Source organism: Atractosteus spatula, chromosome 8 (genome assembly GCF_055471065.1).
Source record: "Atractosteus spatula isolate fAtrSpa1 chromosome 8, fAtrSpa1.hap1, whole genome shotgun sequence".
NCBI lineage: Eukaryota > Metazoa > Chordata > Actinopteri > Semionotiformes > Lepisosteidae > Atractosteus > Atractosteus spatula.
Window position 1 is genome coordinate 6,062,521 of NC_142713.1, and position 12,455 is coordinate 6,074,975.

Sequence of the window (12,455 nt, forward strand, 5' to 3'; positions counted from 1 at the left end):
TCCTATACTCACAATTTTCCATGTTTTCATTTATGTACACAACAAATACGAAAAGTAGACTTCCTTGTCATTTGTTAAACCACTTTCAATTACATTTAGCAAGGGAATGAAAAAAGTAGCAAACTATCTCTGATAAAAGAAAAGACCATCACAATATCAATTCAGTAATATACGGTAGAATCTATCATATCACATGATACAGTGCATATTTTCACATTTTGCAGTGTTCACATTTGCACAAAAGAGCAACCTCAACCTTGACCTGGATTGTATCGGTTTCCTGCTTTTCATCGTCTTTGCAAACCAGTTCCTTAGGGGAAATTTTGCAACTCTTTACAGACGGCTTTAATCATCAATTAGAAGCATTCACGCCAACAATGCCTGTATTTACACTTGAAACTGCACTGACTTATTTTTAAAACTGAATATGTATCTTCCTTTTGCTAAAGCACTATTATGGTCACACACTGTATTTGCTGTATGTACAGTATGCACTAGATAAGACTTAATTTTTCTGTAGTGGTCAACTAAAGTGGTCGTGAGAGCTGAAATTGTTTTTTTTCTCTTTCCTTTTTTACTAAAAATGCAATACTGAGTAAGTGGAAATTGAGGATTTTTCAGAACAATGTGCCCTTCATGTGTTTGTGTGTGATGTTACACCAAAAAGAGGAATTTTATTTACTCTTAAGATGGAGATTTTCCTAAATTAGTTTTTCTTTATGTTCAAGCCTTTCTGCCCATAATTTGAGAAGTAATGATGAGCAAAATATAAAGGGAAAATAAGACTAAAAAACCTAAAAATAAAAATGTAGGCTCATTTGTTTGCCTGATCAGTCATGAACACAGTCAGTTTTTTTATTAGCTTGATGTACAGTATTTTTGGAGATAATTAGTATTATAGAATTATTCTTCAGCACATGCTGCATATGGCTGTCCATGTAATATAACTGTTTTTGTCTTTCAATAATTATTCTTTGCCTGTTTCTGTGAGTTCTCTGTGTTTTTTTTCAGTTGGCTATGAAATAAAATTCATTTACAGCTAAATCTGGGTACAATGCATCTTAGGAGGTACTGTGCACTAACTTTTTGAACACTACTTATTTTAAATAAATACATGAAAAAATATTCTTATGTAGTATACTGTATATATGAAGGGTGGCATTGTGATGCAGTGGTCAGCATTGCTGCCTCACAGTGCTGGGGCCCTGGGTTCAATTCCTGGGGCACTGTCTGTGTGGAGTTTGCATGTTCTTTCTGGATTTGTGTGGGTTTTCTCCACATGCTCCAGCTTCCTTGCTTAGTAAAAAGACGTAATGGTAGGTTAACTGCCTTCTGAGAAAACTGGCTCTGATGTGAGTGTGTTTTTGGGCCTGTGTCTGTGTGTGCCCTGTGATGGCCTGGGCCTGGTGTGAGTGTCTGTGTGTGCTCTGTGATGGATTGGTGTCCCTTGCCAGGACAGGCTCTGGCTCCCCTGTGACCTGGGATTGGATAAAATTGTTCAGAAGATGGATGGATATATTATGTAGGTTATATATAAACAAATCTATGTTTAACTCACATTTACAATTCAGTCACTTTCTCTGTGGTATTATTAGTGTTTTTAATGTTAAAGGACCTACAGGTTACGTCCCCCACTTCTAGCCTTCTTCATTTTAAATATGGGCTTCTAAAACACGTTAATGCAATGAGATGGAGACAGCGACTCTGTATTGATGGCTTTAATCATCAAGTTGGCATCAGTATTTTCTGCTGCTGCTACAACTTCAAATTAGAATCAAATCATTCTAATTTAGCCAATTACATTTTAGCCATTCAGCCAAAGTTTTTTTCTGTTTTTGTATTTGTTTTTGTTCTTTGTTCCCTAGTATTACGCGAAATCTTTGTTTTGTATTTTTTTTAGATTTGATGTACTGTTGATTTTACTATCATCATGCTGTAGAGTTATACAGTACATTCATAAAACACTCAGTCAATAACACTAGACACTAATTTTAATATTTTTATAATTGATTAATTTTATATTTTTTAAATGGTAAATTCCAAAAATATAATTTAATAGTTTAACAATGGGCGCAGCACAATGGAAATCACTGCAAGAACAGCACTGAAAATTTGCAATGTCTAACTCCGTTTAGTTTGTAGAACAGATGACAGTCACGCAAGACTCTGCCTGCTGAGACAGCACCTGATATAAATATCACTATCGCTTCTACAGGAGGCTAAAATCTGCGACACATCTTAATGGAAGGGTTGTTTCAGGTACCAGATACCTCAGAACCAATCTTTAAAATGCTTGCAAGAAATCAAGAGAAAATTGGAACAGATTATGATAGAAAAGATGCATCTATCCTCTTGTTCACAGAAAAAAAGTCAGTGGATGTTTACAGCCATTGAGGACGGAAACCATATTTGTGCGTTCAGTCAAGGAATGTGTAAGACTAGAGAACATGCACACAAAGGAGAAGGTCAGCAGTTCTTAAACCATCAAACACCACAATCTGAACATTATCGAATTGTAGTAATTTTTTTTACCTGAAAAATGATTCCAAGCACACTGTGAACATGGTTATATTGCTAACAAAGATCTCATAAAAATATCTCACTTCTAAAAGTCCAGAAATGTGCAAAAAAACAACTGATCAGTCTCTTGATGCCTACTGTATGTACAGGTATCCTAGCCATTATTTTGTACCAGCTGGGTACAAAACCAATTCTATATGTAATTGTAAATGCACAGTAAAAGTAATTAACAGGAGTGCCCTTTGGACTGCTTTAGAGTGAGCAATTAATGATTCATTAATGATCTGCTATGTCATTTTTAGCTAAATGGAAATACTATCGTTGTTATAGTTAAAAAAAGACTAATCGTGAAATTAAAATAATGCTTTCTGATTCCTTGTTTTTAAACAAAATTTTGAAGGTGTGATAAAGGCATTACAAAATAGATAATACAATGATAAATTAGTAAACTATCATTCTAAGAGTTTATTACAAATAATATAATATAATAATATAAATAATGTACATTTCAAATAATAGCTTTTATATCACATTATTATTGCAACAAACTCTAGAACTACATCTTATTTTATTTATATTAACTGTTTTTCTTCAATGCCATACTTTATGAGATTGAAAGGGATTAGTATCATACATTTTTTATGCAAGCAAACATCCAGTCGTAACAACTAAACAGTGATTTCGAAAGTCCACCTTCACCTCTGACCCAGCATTCATACTAACGATTCTGACACTCAAGACGAATAAACATGTCGCCAAACAGCAAACAAAGAATACACACACTTGCTATATTTGACTTTTCGTGCTGAGAATCTTGCAGTTCCAAGGACTCATGATGTCCGGTATAATTAAAATAAGTGTTTATCAAACAAATAAATATATAATAAACGCAAGAGGGAAGTAACTCAGAAGAAGGAATGTGTCAAAGCTGCTTGGAATGCACACATGTTTATACTATATAGTACTTTGCCTGTAGTATTCAATTAATAGTCTTTTCTGGGCCAACTAAAACACACCTGGTGATATTAACAGAACGTATCTGACTGTAAACCTGTAATTTCTGAAGCTAATGCTCTGCACCACAACAAAAAATCGGCTGAAGCAAAATAACTGTAGAGTTTTTCCAGAATGGAATCCACATCATCAAATCCGTGTGGGCTTTATCACAAGGCCTCTAACCGTGCTAAAAATAAACTGGAGCTGACTGCTACCTCCAGAGGTAACACACAAACTGCACGTACAGTTTCCCCTGAAGCACTGTGAAACGCCACACTCCTCACTGACAGATTAACTGGCGTGGTAATGGGATTTTAACAAGCTGCAGTCAGCCAGCCTGCTGGGAGAGGAAAGGGTGTGTGATCCCAGCCCGGAAATTGTACCAGCGGTGTTCGTCAGCAATTACCTCTCACCTGGATGGCCAGGAGCAGACATCTACTCCCCAATGTCCTCCACAGACTTAGGCGTCTGTAAACAAATAAAAAAAAGAAGAAAAATCATTTCTGAGAAAGAATATTTTCTGCGTCGTGCCTGTTGTTGCAGCTGCCATTATTGTTTACATTTCAAATATTCTTTTGGAAATGTTAAAAGAAGCTAATTTTCCAATGTGTGACACATGAACACAAAAACCTTTGACAAATGCAAAAACCCTGAAACAACCTACATTCGTACTTGCTGTGGATTGTTCTGAACTCTGTATGAGCTGTTTTTATTAGTGGGCGATGACAAGCAAGTATACTGAAGGAACCAACAGTATCTGCTATATTACTTCTTCATTGACAAAAATACAATCTATTTCAATTCTTAAGCCCGAGGGAATGTCTGAGGTAATCTTTTAAACTATGAAATGTTTAGTTTTTTTTTTAGCTGAAAGCTATAAAACAGGCCTGTTTTACAATGGGACTACCATCACGACTGTAGGTACAAATATTTTCATTATAGGCCTCTGCTTTGGAAAAACAAATTAGGTTCAATGGATTACAGACACATTTCAAACAAATTATTAGGTCTTTTCACGTTCTGTGCATTTTCTTGGAGTGAGTGCACCCCTTGTTTATCAAAATATTATTATGCCGACATTTCAGACTCAGACTAATCATCCCATAAGTCTATGAACCAACACAGACCTCTGGAAAAATGAGCTTCCATAATTACATTTTTCAATGATCTAAAAAAGTTAAATATTTCTGACACCTACTGCAAGCAAAATATTTGCTTTCTATAACTTCCTTCATATAAAACCTATTCTACAAGTGCTCCTGTGGTTCATGAATCAAACGCAGAAGAGCTGAAAGAACTTGTAAGAGCTGTAAGAAGTAAGAAGAGAAAGTTAGTCGACTCCACATTAGGAAAACTCAGCTTTCTTTTCCCACTAAGCCTCAATGCTACTGCTAGCTTGCAGATCAGGTGAAGTGGACCAAGATGTTGTTCCAGAACTCTACTGTTTCATAACAAAAGTACAGCCAGCTTGCCATATCACCCTGAAACTCACAACTGGCAACTTACTGAAGCTAATCAGGTGTGAGCCTGCTCAGTACCTGGATGGGAGACCTCCTGGGAAAAACTAAGGTTGCTGCTGGAAGAGGTGTTGGTGGGACCAGTAGAGGGCGCTCACCCTGCAATCTGTGTGGGTCCTAATGCCCCAATACAGTGACGGGGACGCTAGACTGTAAAAAGACACCGTCCTTCGGATGAGACATAAAACTGAGGTCTTGACTCTGTGGTCATTAAAATTCCCAGGGTATTTCTCTAAAAGAGTAGGGTTGTTACCCTGGTGACCTGGCCAAATTTCCCATTGGCCTTTTCCAATCATGGTCTCCTAATAAACCCCATTTTTGAACTGGGTTCATCACTCTGTTCTCCTCCCCACTAATAGCTGATGTGTGGTTAGTTTTGTGGCACACTATTCCTGCCACTGCATTATCCAGGTGGAGGCTACACATTGGTGGTGGGGAGGGGAGACCCCTTTACCTGTAAAGAGCTCTGAGTGGAGGGTCCAGAAAAGCGCTATATAAGTGTAAGCAGTTATTATTATTATTAAAAGTAGAGTAACACACCAAATATTCAAATGACTATTCAACTGGAAATCTGTTGTAAATCTCACACAATGCCTTTGGACCTTTTTAAAATGCTGAAGCTTGGCAACACACTGTAAAATTGAATTAATATCTTATGGCTCTCAGGATACATCCAGTCCACTTTTTACAAACGTTCTTTTTAGGAAAATTCTACACTACCGAGCACGTGAGTTGCTACCCACATTACGAATAACAAAAGCCAACTTCGACACTGAGAAGAAGCAATACAAAGAAAAATGTCCTTAACATTAAAATAAATAAATAAAGGGGAAGGCGTCATACAGCTCCTTTCATATCGAGTGTATGCATCACATTCCAATAACTACAGTATTGTGGGTAAGAGCTGTAATACGAAGTGGCACAAGCTTAATAGAGCTCACCGCATCATGCTTTGTGCATTGTTCACTATTGTGTGCGTTCTTACTTTGGTTAAGACTACATCATGGACCCTAAAGATGTTAAGAAAATTAAAAATTGTTAGTGTGTGTGTAATTACAGAAAAAGCAAATGACGTGGTTAATGTACAGTTCACCACTGTACTGTACTTAGGTATGATTAATGATGTCCAACTGGGTAAGCAGTGTTTTTTATTACTAAAACACAAACCACAGCATGAATGTTAGTTATTATTGTTTCTTTTGTCATTTTGTGGTAAAACAAAAAAAAAAAAAGGGTGACATTTTTGGGGTCCGGAATGGATCATACTTTTTTCCCCATAAGAAGTAATGAAAATAGATTTTTCTATTTATGAATTTTTGCTAATGAAAGGGTTTCTGGGAACCTTTTTTAAGGTAATTAGCGCAGTGCGGCACATAGTATAATCTTCATCCCTTAAAAAGATAAGATATAAATATGATATGATCAGATCAATGAACTCCAACATAAGATGTGGCCTTATAATAGCCCTGTTGAGCCAGAAACAAGCTGAGTTCAGGTAGAAGACTTAAGATACAGCCCTTTTATAAAGAATCACTTGTACAGTACACTTGAGAACTTAATCGCCATAAAACAATCTAGTTTTTATTTATCCATACTTTAGTTAAAAGTTGTTTTGGAGCTACAGGTTAGTAAAAAAAAATATTACTGCTCAACACTTTAATTGAATAAATGCAGATGTTTTGGGCAGTTACTAACATATATTTAACTTGCAGTTCTGGTTCCTTTAAGATTTTAGGCTCCCTCATAAAAATACAGCGAAATACGTTTTGGAAATTTCTCTGTTCTCAGGAAGCTGCTCAACAAAGCAATCAAATGCCGGACAAGCATCATCTGTTCACTCTGAAAGTAGTTTTAAATAAGGAAATCAAGATTCCCCAGTCTCTCACAATGTTGAAAGGGAGTGGAGAGATTAAAATCAAAGCACGAAAACAGGAGTGACTTCAGAACTTCACAAGAACAGAAGGTGTCATTTGAAATGGTAAGATGTTCTCCAGCAAGAGAGTTTTGTTGGGGTACAGCATTTATTTCTTTGCTCCGTGACAAACCTAGTGAGGTTCTCAGGGGAGTGCCTTTGTTCTTCATCAGCAATAACCACAAAGCCATGCTTGTAAAGAAAGACAAAACAGATGCAAGCTTTTTTGCCTTCAAAGAATGCAATAAATTCAATAACTGTGGATGGCTATTCTTTCCTCGAGTAAACCGCCAATAACAAACATTTCACGGAAAATGTGCAGTGGTTTAGTGCTTAGTATTTCTGCCTTGGAGTGCTTGGTTCAGTCCCTGGTGTGCTACAGTATGTGTGGAGTTTGCATGTTCTCACTGGGTTTGCGTGGGTTTCCTCCGGGTGCTCTAGTTTTCTCCCACTGTCCAAAGACATGCTGGTAAGGTTATTTGACTTGTGTGAGCGTGTGCATGTCTGTTTGTGCCTGTGTGCACCTTGGAATGGACTGTCGTTCTATCTCCCACTGAAACTAAGCAGGTGTGAGCCTGGCCAGCACCTGGATGGGTGACCTCCTGAGAAAAACTAAGGGTGCTGCTGGAAAAGGTGTTAGTGGGATCAGTAGGGGGTGCTCACCCTGCGGTCTGTGTGGGTCCTAATGCCCAATATAGTGATGGGGACACCATACTGTAAAAATGGCACTGTCCTCCAGAGATGTAAAACTGAGGTTGTGACTCAATTAGAAATCCCAGGATGTTTCTCGAAAAGAGTAGGGGTGTTACGCCAGTGTCCTGGCCAGATTTCCCTCTGGCCTTTACCAACCATGGCCTCCTAATAATCCCCATGCATGAAACGGCTTCAGTCTGACAGTCAGAATTTCAGTCCATCACAATTTAGAAGCTATATGGCTTGTGACATCTTTTAGGTTTTTTGTTAATTTATCATATGTGAAACACTGCAATTTACCATATTCGGCTACATAGAATGTCCAGTTCAGCGGTGAGCTTTTAAAAGATCCTTGGACAGAATAAAGCTGTTGCCTTAAGGCCATGAAACCTGCTCTACACAAGCTGTCTCTGTAACTATGGCACCAGACAGGTGGTGTCTGGGTCACAGGGCAAACACTGAGAGGGAAAGAGAGTCCAAGTACATTGTTTGCCACCAGTGAGCTATTCTCAAGCACAGGTGGTTGTTATCGCCACAGTTTTAAACCAGTTGGTCTAAGGCAAACAACCTTTCCATGTAAATCATAAGAATTCCCTGTTTTGCAAATATAACCGCGTTTCTAAAATTGCACACACTCTAGCCTAACAGCCTAACAAGATAATATCATACATTCTGCGTAGTACAGGAATTGCACAATACATGCAAAGTGTGACATGGAGTTTTTCAGAACAGGTGAGGCTACAAAGGCCCAGTCTTTCACGACATAAACAGCATGCACGTCGGGACACGTCCCTTGCTCAGGAAAGGGTCATGTGTTAATAATAAACTGGTCTGGATTTAATCATTAAAAAGGATGAAAGAAAGACCAGCAGAATTTCAATCTACAAACTCCTCTTAAAACACGTACAGTATGCTGTCAATATGTACCTAAGGGGTTAGAAAAGGTGGCCATTTATTCGTTTATTCAGGACCTCTCTGTATTGTGTTACTTTTCGTGTTTAACTATTTTGCAGGAATGAAAGACTGAAAACTCAGTGATTGTTTCCACTACCTTGATAATTATTTTTCCACCAAAAAAGGGTTCGACTTTTGATAAAAACCCATCTCCATGAGCATTAAGTTGGGGGATATCTGAGCATGCATTACAAAAAGCAATCTGCAGATTTCTTTGTCATATCCAATGCACTGTGCAATATCTTGTTATGAGGGTTAGGAATGTTTCAGGTAGCACACCACTAAGGACTGAGGGTTTGACAAAGCAATTATAGAGTAATAATAAACATTAATGTCTTAATGTTATGTGGGTTTCCTCTGGGTGCTCCTGTTTCCTTCCAAGTCATAGGGGTAGTTCTGTTTTGAGAGTGAGCATGTGAGCTTCTCCCTGTGCCCAGCAATGGACTGGCATCCCATCCAGGGTGTACCCTGCCTTGTACCTGTTGTTTGCTGGGATAGGTTCCAGCTCCACTCTGACCCTGAATTTGATGAAGTGGTTTAAAAATTGGATGGAAAGATTATAATTTATAATGTGATACATACTGTAGCTAGAAGGAAAACATTGTTATGGACCATAAGAATGTTTGTGTATCAGATGTAGGGTACCAAGTCATCATGTATATTTCTTGCTTAGAACACCAGCAAACATCTTTTAATTCAAGTCACTGCTGATCACAACCACATGCTTATAAATAAGAACACCAGCATACAATACTGCACTTCCATGTCTACATTTCTTATACTGAATAGGTGACCTTAACAGCAAGCAAAGAAGAGGTTTGAATGTAGAATAAAGAATGGCACAACCAAAAGAACAGTACTTTAGACAAAGGAGATGAAGGTATCTGGAGAAACTAGGTCAAACCATTTAAAAACAATGACAATATTATGGTAGATCTCTGTATAATATGTAATATGCCCCAAACTCTCAAGACTCTCAACATGTGTGAATTTATGCAATCTAATCTCTAAGGCAATACCATAACCCAGTCACAAAACAACAACCTTGTGTGACATTTAAATCCGAAACATTTCTTAAATTACAGCGAACAACATCTAAAAAAACAGGTTTGTAACATATCACATCTCCATTTATTACTGTCAATAAGAAAGCACTACTAAATGGATGTGTTTCACAGTGTCTCCCAGAAACACTTGCTCATTTGAATGTTTCCTTATCCAAGATCAAATTAACTTGAAGCCCACTGAGTATCTGCATTCGCTTCTGATTGATTGTATCATCTTCCTGCACTGACATTACAGAAACAGACCAGAAAAACAGGTGCAAAAACAAGTTACAGAACAACGCACCCATGTAAATAAAGTTGTCCCAAGTCAGATAAGTAATGCACAAGTAATAAGTAATGCAATTTTAACATGCATATGTATTTTTCTGAAAAAAAAAACATTTCACATCGGAGTGACCAAGAATTTATGTTCTAAATAGATATTTTGAATGAGAAAGACCTTAACTCTTTCCAGGACTTGCAACAATAATATGACCTTGGGTTTCCTATGGCATCCCCTGGGCAGGCAAGGTAGTCTATATACAGGCCCTGATATAAGCTGTGACCATGACTAAAACAAATGGACTGGCTTCTTGCATTTATGTTTCTCCATCAGTGGCGGCAGTGGTTAATTTTTGGAAAAGAAGCCTGGATGCTGCTGAGATTTCTGAGATAATATTTGCGCGCTAATACGAATTCTCCCTTTCAAAAATCCAAACAATTCAATTCATCATCACTAAAATTTCAGGGTCTATTTCACCCCTTGCTGACCGGAAATGTCCACCGTGTGTATTCTCTGTCCACGAGGGGGGGGGGGGGGGGTGCTAAGGGCACATTTTTGCACATGTTTTTGGGAGTCTCCCAGAGAGGTTTTTAAGTTCTGGAAACAGGGTTTCTCCCGGTTTGTCCCTTATTCCAAACAGGGATATCCCCTCTGCGCTTTCACTACATTTGTTGGACAACGGCTTTAATTCGGGCCTCCCACAGCCACAGAAAGGGAACTGATCGGCTGGTGTGACTTGACTGCAGCCTTGGCCTTGTTCTTTCTTTCAGGATCACTAGATTCTGGCCTGTCTTGATATTACTTATTGGGAACTTTTGACTATTAGGATCCATGGTGTTACTGCTGACATAATCAAGGCCTCACTGTTGCTGTCTGCAAATATTTTAGGGGGTCTTAGACAGACAGTTGGAGGCTACCGAGATGGCTGGGAGCAGTTCATATATGGTAGGGTATGGTTACGTTTTATTTTGAGTTTCAGTAAATAATTTCTGTTGCTTATCTCACAAAAAAAATGCTTATCTCACAGATCAATCTCCAGCACAACTTGCTTTTCACAGGTTGCTTGAAGACCTTGCTGTTGATGGGTAAACACTTGATACGCTACAGGCTGCTTCCATTTATCTACAAAAGTCATCTGGAAAAATTAAGATGCGAGTTTGAAAATCCTGCTGCAGTGGTCGAGTGTGAACAAATTTTAGTTCGAGAGGATTTCCAAATTATTACAGTTTCATAGCCTTCTTTCTTCAACAACACCTATAAACTATACTCCTTATCTCCACCCAGGATCCAACAGAGTTTTACAACAAATCTGCTTCCCAGGTGGACCAACGATTAAGGGGAACCTGCAGTCTCAATTTTTTATCAGGTTATTAAATGTCTGTAACAATAAATTCATTGACTGTATAGAAAAATCTTACAAATCTTTGTAAAGGTACTCTACGTTGCCATGTTGTTGCAAACACCCATGGGCGAAAGTGAGAGTTTGTGAGAATCGTGACATGAAGCGGCCCTTCCTGCTCACTAGTCACTGTAATGACTGATGTAATGTGATTTATGAGCGAAAGTGTACACGTTGGGCAGCAGAAAGTTTCCAAAGTGTTGTGCATGTGGAGTTAACGAGTAAGTTAAGAAGTCCAGAGCAATATTTCTATCGGATTAATAGAGATGGATTCATACAATGTTTACAGTGAAACAGGGCTGCTTCACCTCACCGAAAATCTTGTTCTGAATCACAGAACATGTCACCGCGCATCGCTGGAAATGTTGTCTATTTTGTGATGTAAACTGGAGGTTTTACAAGTTATTGTGTGCATTTTACTTTTATTGTGGGTTTTAATGAACTCATCAATGCTGAATCTTTCTAACCCCGAAATATAAAGTACTTACTGTACTAAGAACATAAGGAAGGTTACAAAGGAGAGAAGGCAATTTGGCCTATCTACCTTGTTTGGTCTTTATTTGGTAAGTGACTGTAGAATCTCATCCAGCCGCTTTCTGATAGAAGTCAGGGAATCTTTTTCAATAACATAGCTGAGTACTGTAGGTTGTTCCAGAACCCCAAACAGCACAGGAACCAGGGGAACACACCAACACTACACAGTCCAGTAACTTCTAGAATACAGAGTCTGGGAAACACAAAGGTTCCTATATGTGCTCTCATGTGTCACTGTCTGATGGACTATCACTTTTCGTATCCTTGGCAGTATATTCAAAGACACACACAACTGTGAGATTTCAAATAACTTCTCAACTTGTATTTTTAGTGTTTATTCAAATTTAAATCCACAATTTAAATTTTTAAGCACACATTTCACTGAAGCATGTTTTGCATATAGCATATAGCATACAACTGCTATAATGCTCTCTAGCATATAGCATATAATTTATATAAGCATATAAATTAACAAGTAAATATCATGTGGAGTCAAAATATGTGCTTAGTATTACGAAAACTGTTTTAACACTAGAGGCTTCCAGATATATAAATATATGTGTTGTGTAGAGCATCAGGCCAGAATGTTGCCTTTAATAAG

The 12,455-nt window shown here is 38.0% G+C and overlaps 1 long non-coding RNA gene across 1 annotated transcript in view; it reads right to left on the minus strand.

Moving 5' to 3' along the window:
• Window positions 1-554: 554 nt before the first annotated feature.
• Window positions 555-12,455, minus strand: part of LOC148829108 (uncharacterized) — a 39,113-nt gene continuing 27,212 nt past the window's right edge. The window contains exon 3 of the long non-coding RNA XR_016091476.1: window positions 555-3,984. This is a non-coding gene — a long non-coding RNA (uncharacterized LOC148829108). The remainder of the gene's footprint in view (window positions 3,985-12,455) is intronic.